The sequence below is a fragment of the Heliconius melpomene genome, chromosome 12 (genome assembly GCF_056956725.1).
Source record: "Heliconius melpomene rosina isolate 202511_hmr_F chromosome 12, ASM5695672v1, whole genome shotgun sequence".
Classification (NCBI taxonomy): Eukaryota; Metazoa; Arthropoda; class Insecta; order Lepidoptera; family Nymphalidae; genus Heliconius; species Heliconius melpomene.
In genome coordinates this window covers 3,367,080-3,380,956 of record NC_140400.1, presented here as the reverse complement: position 1 = coordinate 3,380,956, position 13,877 = coordinate 3,367,080, and the positions used below count along the sequence as shown (strand labels likewise).

The window sequence follows — 13,877 nt, the reverse complement described above, 5'->3', positions numbered from 1 at the left end:
TTAAATTTAGACTCTTAAAAGTATTTAATTGAGCACATCTTTCATGGTTTTCTAGAATTCTCCCCCTAAGGGTCCAAATAAGGGGTTGAAAGTTTGTATGGAAAAATCTTTAAATCGCCACCGATTTTTATAAAATTTGAAATTTAGACTCTTAAAAATATTTCATTGAATACATGTATCATGGTTTATTAGAATTCACCCCTAAATACGTAAGCGAAGCTGCGCGCGTCCGCTAGTTATTAATATTTGTCTTGCAACATTTATTCCTTGAAGTTTGTGGGAATTTCACCGATTGAAAACGAAAGTGCCTTAAATATGCACAAACTTCTTTAATAAATTATTCTTATATATAAAATTATTTGCGTTAAAGTAAAAATATAATCATTATTGACGAAGATTAATGAAACCATTATAGTAATAAATCATATAGAGCGATGCCGGAAATAATAAAGTTTTACTTTTTATTTTTTCTTAAGTTATTTTTATCTCTTTATGTTAATTCCCTTTTTGAATCTTATATTCTTTAAATAATAATAATTATTAATAAATAAGCTTTAAGGTAACTGTAGGGAATTCATATTCTGTTTAGTTTTAACAAGCATTCATTGTTTATTATTTTTTAATTAGAGACGTATGATTGCTTGTTATATACTATTAGAATTAGGTATTTTGTTTAAAACATTTTATATATAAAAAGTAATAAAAATGTTAATGGTTATATTTTTTTAGCTTCACATTGTATCCCGCTCATAGTAGTGTAGGCAGCGGGAATAGGTTCTATAACCAATAACCTTATGATTTTAAGACACTTCTTTCCTTTAATTTAAACTTTATGAGTTTATGTAGGAATAAAGAAATCAGTTTAAAAATATCATCGCGACGAAATTCACAATTTAAGTTATTCAGTTTTGTTAATATAAATTACTAGCGGACGCGCGCAGCTTCGCTTACTTATTTAGGAGTGAATTCTAATAACCCATGAAACATGTGTTCAATGAAATATTTTTAAGAGTCTAAATTTCAAATTTTATAAAAATCGGTGGCGATTTAAAGATTTTTCCATACAAACTTCCAACCCCTTATTTGCACCCTTACGGGGTGAATTCTAGAAAACCACGAAACTGAATTTCAAATTTTACAAAAATCGTTGTCGATTTAAAAAAAAATCCATACAAACTTTCAACCCCTATTTCACCCCTTTAGGGTTAAAATTTTTCAAAATCCCTTCTTAGTGAATGTCCATATTACGAAAGTAAACATCTGTCCAAATTTGACGTTTCTACGCACAGCGGTTACGCCTGTGCGCGCGTCTTACCTCAGTCAGTGAGGACAAGTCCTTTTATATATATAGGTTATATTTAATAATTGATTGGTTGTAAAAATTTTAAATAGAATGAATGCATTACAGAATAATCTCGTCGCCTACATGTTGTTCCCCCCACATGACACAAACACTACTAATACAGCTAATAACGAGTTAGTGCCGCGTAGGTCGCCTTTGTAATTGTGACTTCCTACGGGATTGTTGTAATGTATACGGGTGATGGCTCTGTTCTGATATTGTTATTGTATAATAGTGAATACATCTGGAATGCTGTACATTTTCTATTTAATGTTAGTCGTTTGATTTTGATGTTAGGTATGTAGTTTTTTAGTCATAGGTTTCTATTTGGGAATGTTAGAATTTTTATATTTGTGTAAAATGTGAAGGAATTAGAAAAAAATCTTATTTCCAATATGGTATAATGGAACCTCGATTGCTAGTTGTGGGAATGTAATATTTAATATTTTGTTTTCTTCATTCTGATGAAGAAACAAAAGCGCGGCGTTGAGTTCCGCAATTGAACACGCAATGCCTTGAGAATTCGTCCGAAAATCTAAGCGGAAATATCTTAATCAGAACGAACTATCTTAACGCTAGGTCTCCAGGTTTCCCCTGCCTACCCTGCTACGTGCAGAATACATCGTAAAACAAACAAAAAACATTAGTTATTTTTATAACTTCGGAAATACATGTCTGTTCTGTTATAAATAATTCAAGGCGTTCCCTTTATTTTGTATATACATATATGCTTTATGTTAATGTATGACGCAAATTCATAATAAACATATTTTATACAGACGGATAATTAATTAACTCGTCACTATATATACAGGAAGTGGGAGAGGCGGCCGCTATCTTGTTACTTGTGTGCATAGGTACAACTTAACACTACGTCTATGGGACAGGCTGTCACATTGAATAGCGTTTTGTGTTGTGGATTTGATTTGAGTGTTCTATATCAATATTTAATTTGTATTGCTGCGATTTAGTTTAGTTTAGTTATAATAATTATTTATTTTGTGGTTTCATTAACTTTTAGTTTGAATTTCTGCTTAAAATCGTCCACATCATATTTTTTTTTAATTATTAAAAAAATATATATATATTGTAGATAATAAATATATAATTTTATATGCTTTCATGCTGTATCTATCCATTGCAGGGTGAGCAGATGATATTCCGTTCCGTTCTTTCCGCGGGATTTTTGAGGCATTGCGTGACGGAACCTAACGCCACACTTTACTAATATGAAAATTGACGTATAATTCCTCAAAATATCTAACAGTAGACCAGTTGCGGCTAACAACTAAAAGTGTGCAGTAGCCGTGTAATTTATAGCAATGTGATAGTAGTTCTCCTTAAACGGTAAACGAAACCGTATGTCACGATTTGATCGTTATTACATGCTTATTTACATTAGTTGTAAGGGATTAATTAGATTTGATTGATTTATATTGTATAGGTATGTAGCTATTACAATACAATGTGATTATACGCCAATATTATCACTTAATTATTAGTTAAATAATAACTTACTTTAGAATTAGTAGTTGTTTTTAGTTACTTTTTTAGTACAGTTTTGTTTTTGTCGTAAGTCGCATTTGAGTGGAATGCGGAGAACAGCGTATCTAGACACTAAGTTCTCTTTACCTACCCTGTTATATAATGGATAAAACGGTTAGCTGGAAAATAACAGCAAAAATTAAGAAAAAAAAAAAGGTAATCAGAGTTGTAAAGACTAGTTCCAACTTCCAACAGAATCGCTAAGTGAGATATATTACACTTTAATTACATTAAAACCTAGACGGAAAAAAACAACCCTATTCATTAGAATAGGGTTGTTTTTTTGATTACAAAAAAGTAGTCGTAAGCTGGGGGAGATATCGATTTTAATTCAATTACAATTTGTACGTACCCTAGGTTTTCCCATACTTGTTTGATGTAATATTATATTTTATTATATTTTCAACTTGAAATTGTCAATATTTATATAAATGTATATTTTTAAAAATAAATATTTTCCTTTCATAAGGCTTTATCACCCAAGTCCCAACACGCAATATCTTGGCTTATATAGAAATTGGATGAAATGATGATGATATCATTTACCTATCTTCTAAGAATCTGGGGGAGCATGAAGAGTTTTTTTTATAATTACTTAGTTTACAGTCACGACTGGCCTCTTATTTTTTTTTATAAATTCGTTTCTAGTTCAAATAAGTCTAGCAAACACCTTACTTGTTACACGTAATAAGCAATTAAAATAACAAAGGTATTCTAATAGGTGTGTGTGCTTAATTGACGAATTGTACGGACGATTTCAATTTGATCAAAGGACCCGCTCCCGAAATGTTAGCTGAATTAATTACGTGGCGTTCCTTTGAAGTGAAACCGACAATTGTCTCTTTTCTAAATTTGAATGGAAGCCTTAAGTGTTTGTATATCCGAAATAAGACAAGCTGTTATACTAAACTAGAGTGACTGACTCAACCTTTGGGTTGTGGTTCTAGTGGATTTAAGGTTGGGAACATCATTATTACATATTAATGTGCTTATGTAAATTTATACTCGATACTGTAATTAATAAATTTCACACAAAAATATTTGTTTCGTTTTGTTAAGTATTAGCTTTTACCACAGCTTCACCCGCGTTGTCAAATGGAAACAATTAAAACTTGTGACACATTCTAAGAATGCAAAGAAGTAAAAATAATTCAACGGTTCTACTATATACGTTGTTGCTATAAAAAAGGGAACTGTCAATTACTACTATACGTCTGCGTGTAAATTCATCGATATTCCGTAGATTGAGATATATAAACTGCAAATCCAATAGCGATATAAGGATGTACTCGTACATACAATGTATGTCGACGAGTTGCTACGCTAGCAATATTTTAGGTACAAATTTGTTGCTAAAAATATATCCCTTTATTAAAGAAAACGATTGTTATTATAAATTTTTTATTCTAGGTGTTTTGATTAATTTTTATTATTGCGAATTACGTTGGAGTCAAATACAATGGTTAATTATATAATGGTATAGTATGGTATGGTTCTTTAAATCTGGCGTTAATATATAATGGTAAGAAGAGCGACAGGAAGCTTATGTTGGTAAATACATGTCTGAGCAGTGCAATACCTTCTGCTAGTAAAGAATCCAGTGAAATATATTGAAAACACCTGTTTGGTTAAAATAATTGGTTACGTTATGCATGAATACATGAAAAACAAACAAGACAATAATAACTTTCAATTTTGTTATCTAAAATTTGATAGCCTAATAAAATACGTAAAAACAATAAATTTATGAACAAAAACAAATAAATAATTATAATTTATCGATATTAATAAACATGTAGCACTAAAAGTTGCGTAAGTTCGCGCACACGATACGCCCGCTACCCACGCGCCGCGCTTTACGCAGCCATCATTAGCCTTTTATTGGCTGCCATTGTATTGAATTTAAATTAAGTGTCCAATAAATCGTGCTTGCTGAAATTAAATGTTTATTCATATTTCGCGATGTGAGCCCCCATTTTCAATATCGCCGTGTTAAAAGTTTATATCGATTTTTTTTGTATCGATTTATTACATCTTGAATAGTAGGGATGTAGTTTATGTTGAAATGAAAATTTTATATTCTGTAAAGATTATGAATTTCGTGCTTGTATCTGATAACGAGGTAAAACGCGATGTTAAATTCCGTCTATCAAGACGCAACGCCTTCAGAATGCGGTGGAAAGTATTAATGGGAACAGTGTCTTAACACTAGGTTCCCAGGTTCCCTCTGCCTATCCTACTATGTGCGGGATACAGAGTAAAGATTATATAGGCAGTTTATGTTGAAATGAAAATTTGATATTCTATTAAGATTGTAAATTTCAGTATAATGTTTCAGTAGATAATTTGACAGTATCGAGTAAATAAGATGGTGGAATGCTTTTTGATAACTACGTGCTTCTTAGTCGGCAGAGATTATTAGGTCATAATTTATTTATACGATTAACATTAAAAAAAATAATTGCTTATATTTTTTACCGTTTTTATAATTGGCAATACTAACATATTAATTTTTGTGGTTGTAATAACCGTTAATTTTTATTATAAATTTTAGTTTATACATGATTTCAAAGTAAAAACACCGATCTTAACTCACGTCGTCGCCAGATCGTCTGCGCGGGCTCATTTCTATATTTCGTAAACTGCCGCGATCGTAATCTTGCCATAACGAGACGTTAAAGGCCGTTGTACGGTATGCTTTTTTCGTGTTATTTTCTTGATGTGCCTTTCTAAATGGGTCTGATATTTTTCTTGTATTTTACAGGTATATTTTTCTTATAATCATATTTTAAACCACTTCAAATAATACCATTGTTCATTATATTTTAATTCTTTATCATTTATAATTAAAAAAAAATTCCATTCAGAAGGGGCAGAAATTAACGCCGCGCTTTTAAAATTTAGCTGTAAAATAATTTTATAACAAAATTTATTAAATACAAAATATAAATTATATTCAAATAAGGTATTTATTAAGGCTACTAATGCCTGTTATTCAGTAAAGTTTATAGTTGTAGTCGATTTTAACATGAAATGTTAATTCCATAGCATGTAATTGTGTTGTCACTTGTAAGTTAATGGTAATTTGTAGTGTCTATAATTCAAATTACCTTTTGATCGATTGTACAAGTAAATCTATTAAGTTATTTGGCGTTTGTTGTTTATAGTGATGTACTATTGTGTCCCTTGATGATGAAATAACCGTGATAACTAAATAACTGTGTTGTTTAATTTTAACCTATCATTGACTTCTATGAAGTAAATATAATAAGAGTAAATAGTATAAAAAGAATATAGTGTGTCGTCACTCTGGTTTTGGGGTTACATAATACCTTAATAAGTTTATTTTAAGCAAAACTCTATATGGGTTTGTAGATACTTGTGTAGGTGTGTTATAATCTTGACACTTGTCACGTTCCAAAAATGATATTTTTTAATCGAAAAAAATCGAAAGGCTTTAACAGTATTAAATATTGTTTATATTGCGTGGTTGTAGGAATTAAATGGTGATTGCACATTTTTAATCGAAAATTATGTTTTGAAAAAATATAATTTTTTCATGTATATAAGCGAATATTTCCGTTCTTTATATATGTTTAAGTTATATTTCATACAGACCACACAGACAAGGTGAAACGAGAGCAGCTTGTCCTCCAAAATTGAGAATAATGCGGGTGGTCTATATTAAATTGAAGTTCCTCGAATAATCTGATGGGTAATTAAGAAGATGTTATCGTTGCAATTTTAGTGTGTGCCGATCGCGCTCGAGTCGTTAAATGTCGCTTAGTGCCCGCAGGAAGCGTCGACCGACGATAACGCTGGCCTGGCCCTGCATCTCATGAGTTTGTTTGCATTAGATTTTATACGTCATTAAAACTTTATAAAATAACAAGTGTTAGTAAACATAAAATAGAAATAGATAAAAAGAAAGGAAAACTGGTATATCTGTGCATCTTATCTGTATGAAAGTATCTTAGGACCCGTCGTAAAAGTCCATGCAGTTTGTGCTATCTTTGAATGGGATAGTGCACTTAAATGCTGTATTTTTGTACTCACATAAAGTTTTAATTAAGTGATTTACATAATAATGAATGTGAATTAAGTTGATTATAAAAGGAAGCTTTATCTCCTGTTTCACCTTATCTTATCTTTACGCTTCTTCCCCGTCTTGTTGTTCTTGAACAAAGAATTTTAGTTTTCTTCTTTTTGCCTCTATAGAAATAATACTTAGGTAATTTAATACTAAATCTTCTGCTACGAACCAATCTATTTAATTTGTATTTTAAAGGTGAACGTTAGGTCATTTGGTATTTGAATCCACAATAGTAGCCTCTGCGAGCTGTATTTTATATATTGGCGTCAAAAATACACAAAATCGGGCTTCTACACTATACGTATCTAGATTTAGATACTTTTTTACGATAATACAAAAATGTAGTGTCCGCAAAATAGGTTAACTATTACTGATATTGTGCCCCCGGGGTTATCATTTCAATGTCGTTAAATTTCGCTCAGTACGTTCATGATAGATAGCAGATATGACACGTTGCGCATTTTTATACTGCATATGGAGATCGTAACGTTACTTTTGCAATTTACTATAATGGCGTAGGTTTTTAAATTTCCTGTTGTCTTCATTTTAATACGATAGATAAAGAAAGTAGTTTCCGTTTCCTTTTGTATATATGAAGCTAATAAATAGTCTATTCTATGATATGTCTATATCTATGAAGAAGATCAAAGGAACAAAATACAAAAAAGTAATTGCTACTTGCAGAAATATTATTCAGATGTGGTCAATAAATTGTTGCTAATATTTGTTTTATGTAACTCCCAATCAGATTATTAACTTTCAGTTATCAAATTATTAGAAATAAGACATAGAGTCCAGTCTTGCTCAGTCGTAACGTAGGAAGGCTGTAACGCGGTGTTGATTTCTAGCAATGCCTCTAGAACTCAACGAAAGTGGAGAGTGGAGTGTCTTAATGATAGACTCTCTCGCCTACCCTGATACTCGCAGGAAGCTGGAAAAAAACTATCCACTAGAATAACATTTGCAACCTATTAGACGATTGAAAGTTAATGTGACAACGGTACAAACTATAAACATTCAATCATGTTTAAGAAAGTTTACTTATATCTAATCTAAGCGCGTTTATCTGAGCAGAGTTGTTAAATGTCGCTTAGTGCTTGCAGGAAACATCAGACGGTAATGCAGCATTGCGCAAACTACCACTATCGTAGCTGCGGCTAGTTCGCTAAAGATATAATACTTGATATTTCAAATTCTCCATTTCATTAATTTTACGTGTTAATGTCGGGATTAACTGATGTATTAATGTTGTTAATGCTTAATTTAATGTTGTCTTTATATACGTTTTAGATATTCCATGTCAGTGGAAATGTTGTTTGTATTTGTCTGGCTTTAGTTTGTGGTGTGGAAATAGTCGTGTTTATTAAATAGGAAATTTAAGATGTCGGGTTGGATCTAGTACCTTCTAAGGTGTTTACTTTCGTTCAACACAATCTTTCCTAATGTACGAAAAGAAAAGTTTTATATAAAATTTTCTTCTATATGAAAAGTAGATGAATATAAAATAAAAAGAGTATAACATAATAAGGTTACTGGTTAGTTGCGTTTTGAAATAAAACAACATTTTTAATTAAAACTTGCTGTTAATAATGTAGCAATCAAGATATAAAATTGCAAATACAATTTTTCACTACATGTATGTATTTAATTTGCATTAAGTAATTTTTCAACATTGAAATGGTGATAAAAAGATTAATTCAATAAACGATCGTATTTACTCGATCTTTTATTTATGAAGTAGTATATAATTTCCCTTATTTATTTATATTTTTTTGTTAGTGTGTAATTGAGACATTTTGCCGGAAGCGTTTAACGTATTATTTACGCTTAATCTATATTGCATATGAAAATATATTTTTATAGTATTCGTTAATAATTATTTGGCCATTTTAAGCTTTCAAAATGAATATTTTTATTACCTGCGTAAAAGTGAAAGAGATTATCCCTTAAAGTAAAACAAAATCAAATTTTACCTCATTACAACTCATTGTTGTAATATCCATGCGTGCAGTTTTATCGCTAAATTTGAGCGCAATACTTAAAAGCTTTCTGTTTTGAAACGATTTTTAAGTAATACCTCGTAATGTTCTCAAGATACGCCCACTGTGAGATTCATGTATGTACTTCAAAATTGCGACTGTAGTCATTTAAAGAATAATAAAATAAATATGACTTTGGTATCGGCGGTATGTGTAGGCGGTGTCCCTTGATAGCTCTTTTGTCAATATTGTCATATCGCCAGGGAACCTAGAGGCTCAGTGGATATTTTGAGTTGAAGTTTTTTTGTTTAGACACATATAAAATTCGATGATATCAATATGAAATGCCTCGAAAGACTCGGTGGAAAGTGAGGAACGGAGTATCTTAACACTATGTTCCCTCTGCCTACCCGGCTGTGAATGTATTTTTCTTGAAGAATAAAAAAAATATAAAAAGCGGGCCCCTGCGCTACCGCTGGCCTCTTGCTAGGTATTTATTTTATAAATATTCCTACTAGAGATAACATAGTTTTTTTATTATGAGAATCTCCTAACTATTAAATAAGAGAATGATAGATCACTTCGTACGATACTAATTGTCTATTAATTGAACCTAATGGTCTCTCAAATTCGATCAATGTTTTTTAAACCCACACTTGCTGTGTAAATTTCAAGTTGTTTATGTTTAAAATAAATTCGGAGGCTACACCACAAAAATAAATAAAGAAAAACAAGAAATTATGTGGCCATGCATCTCGCTGTGCTCGCTCGCGCATTTTTTGAATACATGTTTTCGCGCAATATTCACAACTTTAACCATAAATTAGCTGTACGTAACTGTGAATATTTTATTAAAGCCTTTTTGAGTCGAGTTTTGTACAATGTTCTGAGTATTGCGTTTAACTCGTTAACTTACAACGTTGTTTTCACTTATAAATTGAAACGTTGTTGAGCTTATACTCGTACGTACTCTGTGAGTCGGCTATTGTTTTCTTTTTTCGTTTTTCATAGTAAAAATATGATAAAATATTTGTTAGCGAATCCCAGAAAAATATTCGTTTAAAAAATATATACGCTTTATATTTTATAATTTATTATGCTGTTAACTATTGTTGGTAATTTTTTAGATGTTGTTCTTTAAGCATTAAGCAATATATATTTTTAAAATGAGCTTCTTCATCAGTTAGGGTTCAGTTTGTTGTAATTCTCTGGAGTTGGTGAATTTTTTTTATGGCACTCTCTTTTCCGTTTTACGACAAGAAAAATTGGTTTAGGGGTTTGGGCTTTTTCGTACGTGACCAGCCTCCAAATAGCAAAAAAAAAAGTAGGTACGTTTTTTATTTATTTACTAAAGTAACTTTATTCTTGTACTGCTTTTCTATAATGATATATTAGAAATCTAATTATATCTCTAGTGAAATATTTATTTATCTTTATGTTTCCATTTCTTTACTCCGGTGTCGAGGCAAAGCGCGGCGTTGAGTTCTGCCACTCAACACGCAAAGCCTCCAGAATTCGGCACTTAACACGTTATAAATATTTCCCTGTATGAGATTTGAATTCGCAACTACCAATATCAAATAGTCTTACATAATATTTATAATTGTATCGTAGCTCCATAGCGGCGGGTCACTGTACTGCAATGAAGTATTTAGTTTATTGGCCAGGTCTGCAGAACAGATGTTAACAATGCCACGCTAGTTTTTAATAAAATTGCCGCGCTGGCTCCTCGCCAACCGATACAATCTCTATTAGTCGGGATAAGGTTGGAAGCGCAATGCGATGTAATACGATTGCACTCTATGTAGTGATTGCATCGAGATTTATGTATTTTTTTTTTCAAGTTTTTTAAGTAGTAAGTAGGTGGACTACCAAACTAATTAAGTTATTGAAGTAATAATATTGAATTCTATATAAAATTGTTAATTTAAAATAAATTGTAATTAATTATTATATACATTAAAAAGTAATATAATTAAATATTCTACATCCGAAATAAAAATATAAAAATTAACGCCCAACGTGGGGCTCGAACCCACGACCCTGAGATTAAGAGTCTCATGCTCTACCGACTGAGCTAGCCGGGCTGATGAATAGGGCTTTAAAATGTGACTTACTTCTAAGATATCCCGTCAAAAACATAAATGTAAAATGAAAGCCAAGTTCAGTAATAAAACATATGCTTTCAGCGACAAAAGAAGTGAGATGTAAATGTATGCCAAGTTCAATGGTCAGTCCTGAAATTTATTTTTAACAATATAAAATATTTTATAACAACTGTAAATGCCCATTCTTCTTACAACTTGGAGACTTTATTTATGTGTAGTATCTGACTTGGCTAGTTTTCAAATTAATTTACATCGATATAAATGAATGTATTCAAATTGTATTCTACTCAGATTCTATTGTAAATTCATAAGAAAACTAGCCAAATCAGATATTACACATAAATAAAGTCTCCAAGTTGTAAGAAGAATGGGCATTTACAGTTGTTATAAAATATTTTATATTGTTAAAAATAAATTTCAGGACTGACTATTGAACTTGGCATACATTTACATCTCACTTCTTTTGTCGCTGAAAGCATATGTTTTATTACTGAACTTGGCTTTCATTTTACATTTATGTTTTTGACGGGATATCATTACTTTTTGTACAGAAATCATAAGTAGAAAGGTTTATAATGTAATCAAAATCAAAATATTCTTTATTCAATTTGGCCATTACAAGTACTTTTCCTATAGGAAGCTACTACGGCAAGAAACTCAATAGTTGCTCTTTTTAAAACATAGTTTAGAGTAAGGGCTTCATAGGACATTTCTGTTCGCCGAATAAACCAAGTAGGACACCATTGTGATAATACACTTCTATCTTAATCTATATATATAAAAGGACTTGTCCTCACTGACTGAGGTAAGACGCACGCACAGCCGTAACCGCTGTGCGTAGGAACGTGAAATTTGGACAGATATTTACTTTCGTAATCTGGACATCCACTAAGAAGGGATTTTGAAAAATTTTTACCCTAAAGGGGTGAAATAAGAGTTCAAATTTTGTATGGAAAAAAAATTAAATCGGCACCGATTTTTATAAAATTTGAAATTTAGATTTTTAAAAGTATTTAATTGAACACGTGTTTCATCGTTTTCTAGAATTCTCCCTCTAAGGGTGCAAATAAGGGGTTGAAAGTTTGTATAGAATTTTTTTTAAATCGGCACCAATTTTTATAAAATTTGAAATTCAGACTCTTAAAAGTATTTAATTGAACACATGTTTCATGGTTTTCTAGAATTCTTCCCCTAAGGGTGCAAATAAGGGGTTGAAAGTTTGTATGGAAAAATCTTTAAAACGCCACCGATTATTATAAAATTTTTAATTTAGACTCTTAAAAATATTTCATTGAACATGTGTTTCATGGATTTCTAAAATTCACCCCCTAAGGGTGCAAATAAGGGGTTGAAAGTTTGTATGGAAAAATCTTTAAATCGCCACCGATTTTTATAAAATTTGAAATTTAGACTCTTAAAAATATTTCATTGAACATAAGTTTCGTGGTTTATTTTAATTCATTCCCTAGGGGTGTAAATAAGGGGTTGAAAGTTTATATAGAAAAATCTTTAAATCGCCACTGATTTTTATAAAATTTGAAATTGAGACTCTTAAAAATATTTTATTGAACACGTGTTTCAAAGTTTATTAGAATTCACCCCTAAGTAATAAGCAAGCGAAGCTGCGCGCGTCCGCTAGTACTATACAAATCTACTGCAGCCTTTATTTCGGAAGTAGCTCCGTACGTAGTTAAGCAAAGCATGTCTTCTTTAGAAGAGTAAGGATTCCCGTTTCGAGCGCTAGTGTAGATACTTAAATCATTCCAGTTACGACATACGTACTCTACTATAGTCTCGTGCAATTTATTAGTTTGTTGTATATCAATACACTCAAACAAAGAATATGCAATAGCACGGAAGAGACAGCTCCCATCGGGAGGCATTGGAACAATTCGGTGTAAGTTCTTGTTTCACCCGCAAGCAATTCTATTGAACGACTCATTGTTCAACATGTCTTGGAAAAAATATAAACAATAAGTTTATTAAGTGCTGACGGTACAAATCTGAATTGATATGATCCCAAGGTCGACTTCGTTCTCTGCCGTTTTCACAAGTGTTCCTAAAACCAGTAAAATCATGAAACCCAGGCCAAAAAAACCATTAAAATATGAACGCCTTCGTACAATAAAATATATCTAATATAATTAGGTATTTACTTTTTTATTATGGTCAATAATATTATGTATTATTACTCTTAAGACGATATTTAATTATATATGAAAATAGATTATATTTATCTATGAATCTCGACTATAGTTATTATTTTGTTGATTAAATGACAGTTGTCAAATTAGAAAGTAATTAATGTATGCTGCGTTTAGAAATCTGATATATTTATTATTAATTTCATTATTTTGTTGGAATAACTCAACACGCAATGCCTCCAGAGTTCGATGGAAAGAGAGGAACTGAGTGTCTTAACACTAGGTTCCCTCTGTCTACCCCGCTATGTGTGGGATACATCGTAAAGCGGATTTATTTATTTTTTATTATTTTGTTTAAGTAATTTTCAATTTTCTCTTTTTTTCTCTTATTTTTTAATTAACAATTACTTAAATTTTTACTGTTAATAATTACTTTATAATTACTTCTGTTAAGATAGCTGGTAGGCTGACAATATATCAAATTAAAAATAAAATCAGCTTCACGCTGTATCCCGCACACAGCAGAGTAGACAGAGGGAACCTAGTGTTAATACACTCAGTAACCCCACTTTCCATCGAATTCTGGAGGCATTGCGTGTTGAGTCACGGAACTCTCCGCCGCGCCTTGCCTCGACACCAGAGCGAAGAAATGGAAATATAAGTTTA

The 13,877-nt window shown here is 31.3% G+C and overlaps 1 protein-coding gene and 1 non-coding gene across 7 annotated transcripts in view; one reads left to right on the top strand and one right to left on the bottom strand.

Moving 5' to 3' along the window:
- Fak (protein tyrosine kinase 2 Fak) overlaps nucleotides 1–13,877 on the top strand; it is a 135,654-nt gene that overhangs the window by 62,133 nt on the left and 59,644 nt on the right. The window lies entirely within an intron of this gene.
- Nucleotides 10,974–11,046, bottom strand: TRNAK-CUU (transfer RNA lysine (anticodon CUU)). Its single transcript has one exon. It is a non-coding gene; the product is annotated as a tRNA-Lys (tRNA).